The sequence below is a fragment of the Macaca nemestrina genome, chromosome 5 (assembly GCF_043159975.1).
Source record: "Macaca nemestrina isolate mMacNem1 chromosome 5, mMacNem.hap1, whole genome shotgun sequence".
Classification (NCBI taxonomy): domain Eukaryota; kingdom Metazoa; phylum Chordata; class Mammalia; order Primates; family Cercopithecidae; genus Macaca; species Macaca nemestrina.
Window position 1 is genome coordinate 180,091,919 of NC_092129.1, and position 6,211 is coordinate 180,098,129.

Consider the following 6,211-nt stretch of genomic DNA (forward strand, 5'->3'; position numbering starts at 1 on the left):
TAAACTCCTCTCTTGGGGTCTGCTTCTGGGAGACCCTAACCTAAGACAGCTGCAAATACAGTTAATTCTCATTATTCATGATAATTAGATTTTCTAAAGTCATAGCAAACACTGAATAAGTCAATACTGAACCATTGTTTCTAGGGGTAATACAGGATTAGTTTCCTTTGAGTCTCTTGTTATATTTTCATCAACCAGTCAATACATAAGCTTATCTGATGTGTGTTTCTGTTGAAAGACACATCATTTAAAAAAAAATAATATGGCCGGGCACGGTGGCTCAAGCCTGTAATCCCAGCACTTTGGGAGGCCGAGACGGGCGGATCACGAGGTCAGGAGATCGAGACCATCCTGGCTAACACGGTGAAACCCCGTCTCTACTAAAAAATACAAAAAACTAGCCGGGCGAGGTGGCGGGCGCCTGTAGTCCCAGCTACTTGGGAGGCTGAGGCAGGAGAATGGCGTAAACCCGGGAGGCGGAGCTTGCAGTGAGCTGAGATCCGGCCACTGCACTCCAGCCCGGGCGACAGAGCGAGACTCCGTCTCAAAAAAAAAAAAAATAAATAAATAAATAATAATAATAATAATATATATATACACACACACACACACATATACATATAGTTGATTCAATAATACTGAATTTGCTAACAGCATTATAAACTCAGGCCTGAATGAAGTCTATCTCACATTTTCTCTATGAGGCACATCACAGCCTTATTGCTTTTATACTAGATAGCAATTCAGCATTAAGCTTGCAGGCCATTTTAAATAGCAAATCACACACCCACAAAAAAAGCACAAAAATATGAAAATATGTGGCACTAAGTAAATCCCAATAAGGACATTTGTTTACAGTATGACAGTTGAAAGAAGAAGGCAGAAGGTCACCTTGTTTGACCTCAGCCGTGAAAACGTGCTTCAGGCAAGTCAAATTTTCCAACACTCTGGACATGTTGCAGATGCCCCATGAGTATTGATTTAAAGTTTACAAATAGGCCGGGTGCAGTGGCTCACACCTGTAATCCCAGCACTTTAGGAGGCCGAGGCTGGTGGATCACCTGAGGTCAGGAGTTCAAGATCAGCTTGGCCAACATGGTGATTTTCCATCCCTACTAAAAATACAAAAAAATTAGACAGGCATAACGGTGCATGCCTGTAGTCCCAACTACTCCAGAGGCTGAGGCTAGAGAATCACTTGAACCCAGGAGGCAGGGGCTGCAGAGAGCCGAGATCATGCCACCACGCTCCAACCTGGGAGAGACAGCAAGACTCCATCTCAAAACAAACAAACAAACAAAAAAGATAAATAAAAAATAAAGTTTACAAATAAATTTTAGCAAGTAGGCAAATTCTCAAATACACAAACTGCAAAAATAAAAAATAAGGATTGACTATGTTTTTCCAACCTTATTTGAAGTCAAGCTGGTGATTTGTGGGTGAAATTTTAAATGTACTTCTTTCTTATACGGAATGGAGAAGGCAGGAGCACCTTTGCTGAGTCAATAAGGACACCATCTGCGTCTACGAACCAGGGATGCCATTCTGGAACATTCTTCTCAGCCCTTAAATGCATGTAAATTATATAACATTGTGCTGAATACATATAATTGTCTTTGTGGCTCTCTGTGGTTGACTAAATTGTAGGTATTGCTCTTCTTCTTATGTATTCATTAGGACAGGTAAATTTATTTAAACTGTAGTATAAACAAGAAAAAAATGGAATGACTCCAGGAAAAAACAGCCATTTCTTACACAGTGTATCTATCAGTTCCAATCATTTTCAGAGGGAGTGTCCTCCAAAAATGACTTTTGCTACAGAAGGATAGTTGAAAAGTAATCCTCAAATACAAGGTCAGGTTAATGCTTGTGCAACATACAGAAAGAGTGGATAAAAGAGCCTTGGATGAATGAACAAATCATGCAGGTGTAAAGCACTTAGACAGAGGTGATAAAATGAGTCAAACGTTTACTTTTGAAATGACTTTCTTCTCTAAATTATAACGATGGGAAATAAGAAAAATGCCCCAAAGCAGGTAATATTCCAGCATATTATTTTTAATATCTCTGACATATAAGGTTGTGTAGGAAGGCAATACAAAGTCTAGCTAGGAAGAAGAAAAGAGGATTACAGGTTTAATTTATCTCAAGCTGTCATCCAACTAAAGCAGGAAACAATTATGATACAGAACGTCGAACATGGACTAATCATTTTAATGACTAATGGAAAAAGCTATAATAGATTTTTCACCCAGAAACTTATAGTTAAATAATACCATAGTTTCCTTCGTACCACTTTTCCCGGTTCATTTCGGCACAGGAACTTGGCCATAGTCAAAGTCCTTTCCTTTAGCTACCACTCACTGGAAAAGCAACAAAACACACAAACCACAAAAACACTCATGTTAACACCTTCTGACAACTTAATAAAAAGGTAGCAACTGACTCACAACGCATTATCAAATGTGGAAAAGCACGCTCTAGAAGGAAACTTTCAACAGCTCATCCATCATCCAACAAACCTTCACAGAGTACAGTATTTTCTGTCAAGCAGTGTGTCCGGAAATGAGAAATGGGGTTGAATATAGGGTAGAATTCTTCCCAGGATATGCCCCTTGTAATAAAACAGATTACTAATCAGACATAAAACACAGTGACATAGGGGCCAGAAGAAAGAAATGCCCAGGAGACTACAGGAGCTCAGAAGAGAAGTAACCAGTGGGTGGGTCAGAGGAGATTCCTGGATATGCCAGTGCCTGGAATGAGAGAACCTGGAAACCCAGAGAAACTGGGCATCCCAAGTTCACCTGAAATGGGAAGTTAATGTGTGGGCTGGAAAGAGGTGCCTGAGAAGGCAGGCAGGGGAAATCTTGTGGGCCTTATTTGCCAGTGCTAAGGAGCTTGGGTTTGTTTAGTGGGCAAAGGGGACTCACTAAGAGATGTTCAGTCTTGGGGAGAGACCGGGGAGAATTGTGTGGGGTGTAAGATTTAAAATTTAGGGAGACCAGCCAGGAAGCAGGGAGAGAACGGATTGCAGAGGTGGTACTAAATTAGCAACACTGGGAAGTGGCTGCTACAGGAATCCAGGTAACAGTAATCTCAACATCAATGAGGGCATGAATTAAGACCATGTAGAGGGATATGAGATGAGGGGAGAATTAAAAAACATATATTTAGGAGACAGAATCACTAGTATTTGGTGAATGATAGATGTGAGGTGTCAGTGAGGTAAGGGAATCAAAGACTCTTCCAGATTTCTAGCTTGCACTGTTAATTGGACAGTGTGTATCAGAATAGTTCCTCAAGACTGAACGCGACAGACTTTGTATATGCTGTAATAACAGTATCTGATGATGCAAATATTGGAAATAAAAATAAAAATTATCATGACTGCCAGAGTCATCATGTAACATTCTACTCCGATATAATCTACTCTGTGATCTCAGAAAAGAAACATCCTCACTACCACTGAGCACAACCTTGTGAAGCTGATACCCTGACCCGAAAGATTCATTACAGCCGGAGACAACATCTCCTGGGCACCTGCTAAGAGAGTCTGAGATTCTCTGAACCCAAAGAACATCAACGGCCCTCCTAGGCAGCATCAGTCCCCTGCAATTCTACCACTTTAAGGCCACCACCATGTTTCGGTTTTTTTCCCTATACACAGTTAGACAGGATCTAACCAGACTGGAGGACCCCCTCCCCAAGGTTTTCATAAGCGCCAGAGGAAGCTAGTTATATAACAGGGTGAAGATGAGCGCTTTAGAGAGGTCTTGACTGAGCTTCTGCCTTTCGTACTCTTACCCAGAAGCATTACACCCTGAAGATATATCTGGAGTCCAGGATTTCACGGAGAACTGGATAGCTGGGCATGCCAATTGTATCTTCAATGGCTCTCTGCTTGCGCTCGGCACGGAATCCAAACTCCTTAGCACAGATACAAAGATCTTCAAGCTCAGGTGGAGCATTTACCCAAATCACAATGGTTCCCTTTTGCTGCAACCGGCCCTCCCACCCACAGGGCCATGGCAGCCATGTTTACAAGGCATAGTCCGGAGACCTCTTAACAGTTTACTAAACCAAACATGGACGCAAGATGACCCTCTGCCAGGAATGTCTGTCTCTTCTCTTTTTCTCAAATGCTGGATATAATGGGACTTTAGTAAATGACAGCTGGTAGAGGTGCAAATGATTTACCCAATAGGAAAAACATTCCTCCCGAGGTCATGGTTTTATTGCTCTGTAGGATATTAACCAGTTTTGTCTCTAACTTTGCAATCCATTCCAGCATTTTTTTTTTTACATGGACTATATTAACTAGTCTTTTAACCTCTTCTTTAGCACCCTGTTGGTTCCCTAATTAATGAGCTAAGTAAATCTCTGACACATGCTCTTTCTATATCTTTAAAATTATACTTTGAAAAAGATAAGCTCATTTCCCACACCCCACTCTTTTCTGTGGTAGGAATAAGCCTGAGAGTAGTTTGTATTGCAAAAGGTTTTACTATCAAAATATGCTTACCAGTACGAGATTTTAAAAATATTTCCACGACAGCCGTTTCATCTTCTGGAAATGAGGGAGTCTTGTATTATCTGCAATATCTGATTACTGCATTTCCATTACCTCTGAGGGTCACCTAACAGCCTTGGAGAGAGTCAGGGTCTCTGAGAAAGGCAGCTCTGCCTACCAACTACCACTCTGTAATATCTGGAGAGGACGGGTGTGGTGATTCACGCCTGTAATCCCAACAGTTTGGGAGGCCGAGGCGGGTGAATCACCTGAGGTCAGGAGTTTGAGACCAGTCTGACCAATCTCTACTAAATACAAAAAATTTAGCCAGGCCTGGTGGCGCATGCCTGTAATCCCAACTACTCGGGAGCCGGAGACAGGAGACTCACTTGAACCCGGAGGTGGAGGTTACAGTGAGCCAAGATTGTGACATCACACTGCAGCCTATGCAACAAGAGGGAAACTCCATCTCAAAGACAAAAACAAAAAAACAAAAACAGATATCTGGAGAAAGGCTTTGGGATAAGCCCAAATTGTTCTACTTGACTTTCGGTGTTACCCTACCTACACTATTAGCCAGATCTATCTGATGAAACTTACTGCTAAAGTTACTTGAGACTTGGATTCTGCTCACCTGCAAGCCTCATGTCTTTGGGGAATTCACCAGGTTAATCTTTCTGGGTCTCAGTTCCCACATCAGCTCAACAGGGCAATATGCTCAACAGGGCAATTTCCACATCAGCTCAAAAGGGCAATATCGTTTTCCTTACAGGGTTGTCCAAAGACTTACAATTAGCCTGGCTCACTATCGATGGTCTACAAGTGTCAGCTACCTAATACTAAAACGCCTAGGCATGCTTGGATAGGACAACTTGGGCACAGAATTTAGAGGGGTGGTTTTGTTTTGTTCTGTTTTGTTTTTTGGTTCTCTGGGAACTGGACAAGGTGACACAGCCAAGGCCCTTCCAACTCTTAAGAATTCTTCCCCAAAGAAAATACTTTGCATATGCCTCAGCAGAACTCAAAAATATCCACGAACTCTTAACTGACACTAAAAAGTTGCATACTCCAAAAATCACTTCTGATTCCCAGGTGTCCTACCAGGTCTGCAAATCTTCGATTTGGGGGTGCATGACCTAGCTGCTCTTAAGCATACGCCCTCAATTGTTACCCCATCTCCCGGCTCACGGCTGGCCCTCGGGATGCAGCGACCCCTCCTCGCCAGGCTCCGCGGGACTCCGGGAAGGGCACTCAGTGCTCCGGCAACGGCAGGGTTCGCATTGCTGAGGTCCGCCCAGAGAACAGCCGCGCCTCCAGCTCGCAGTTCCTCGGAGCCAGGCCCGGGAGCATTTGTGCCCCGCCCCACGCGCCGCGTAGGCCTCCCCGGATCACCGTCCCCGCACCCCGCGCCCTTCCTCCACTCCCGGGTGATACCTCGCCTCGCTCTGGCTCCGCCCCCGCATCTCAGTCCCGGATCCTGACCGCCTAGAGACCCCGCCCCGCCCACGCCCCGACCCCCGGCCCCACCCCCGAGCCCCCGCAGCCCCAGAGCCGCCCACGGGCTACTGACGCCGAAAGCGGCCTGGCTACGTTCTCAGCCTGGCCCCGCCCCAACCCTGGCCCCGCCCATGCCCCAGGCTCCTGCCTGGGCTCTGCTCTCGGCCCCGCCCCGCACCCAAGCCCCGGCCCCACCCCCAA

The 6,211-nt window shown here is 44.7% G+C and overlaps 1 protein-coding gene across 1 annotated transcript in view; it reads right to left on the reverse strand.

The window, feature by feature from the left end:
* The window catches only part of LOC105487336 (N-alpha-acetyltransferase 40-like), a 137,176-nt gene extending 131,261 nt beyond the window's left edge, over positions 1–5,915 (reverse strand). The window contains exons 1-2 of the mRNA XM_071097702.1: positions 4,526–5,915; positions 3,808–3,930 (exon numbers count right to left, since the gene is read on the reverse strand). The gene's annotated coding sequence lies outside the window, so the exon portion shown is untranslated. The remainder of the gene's footprint in view (positions 1–3,807; positions 3,931–4,525) is intronic.
* Positions 5,916–6,211: the final 296 nt, after the last annotated feature.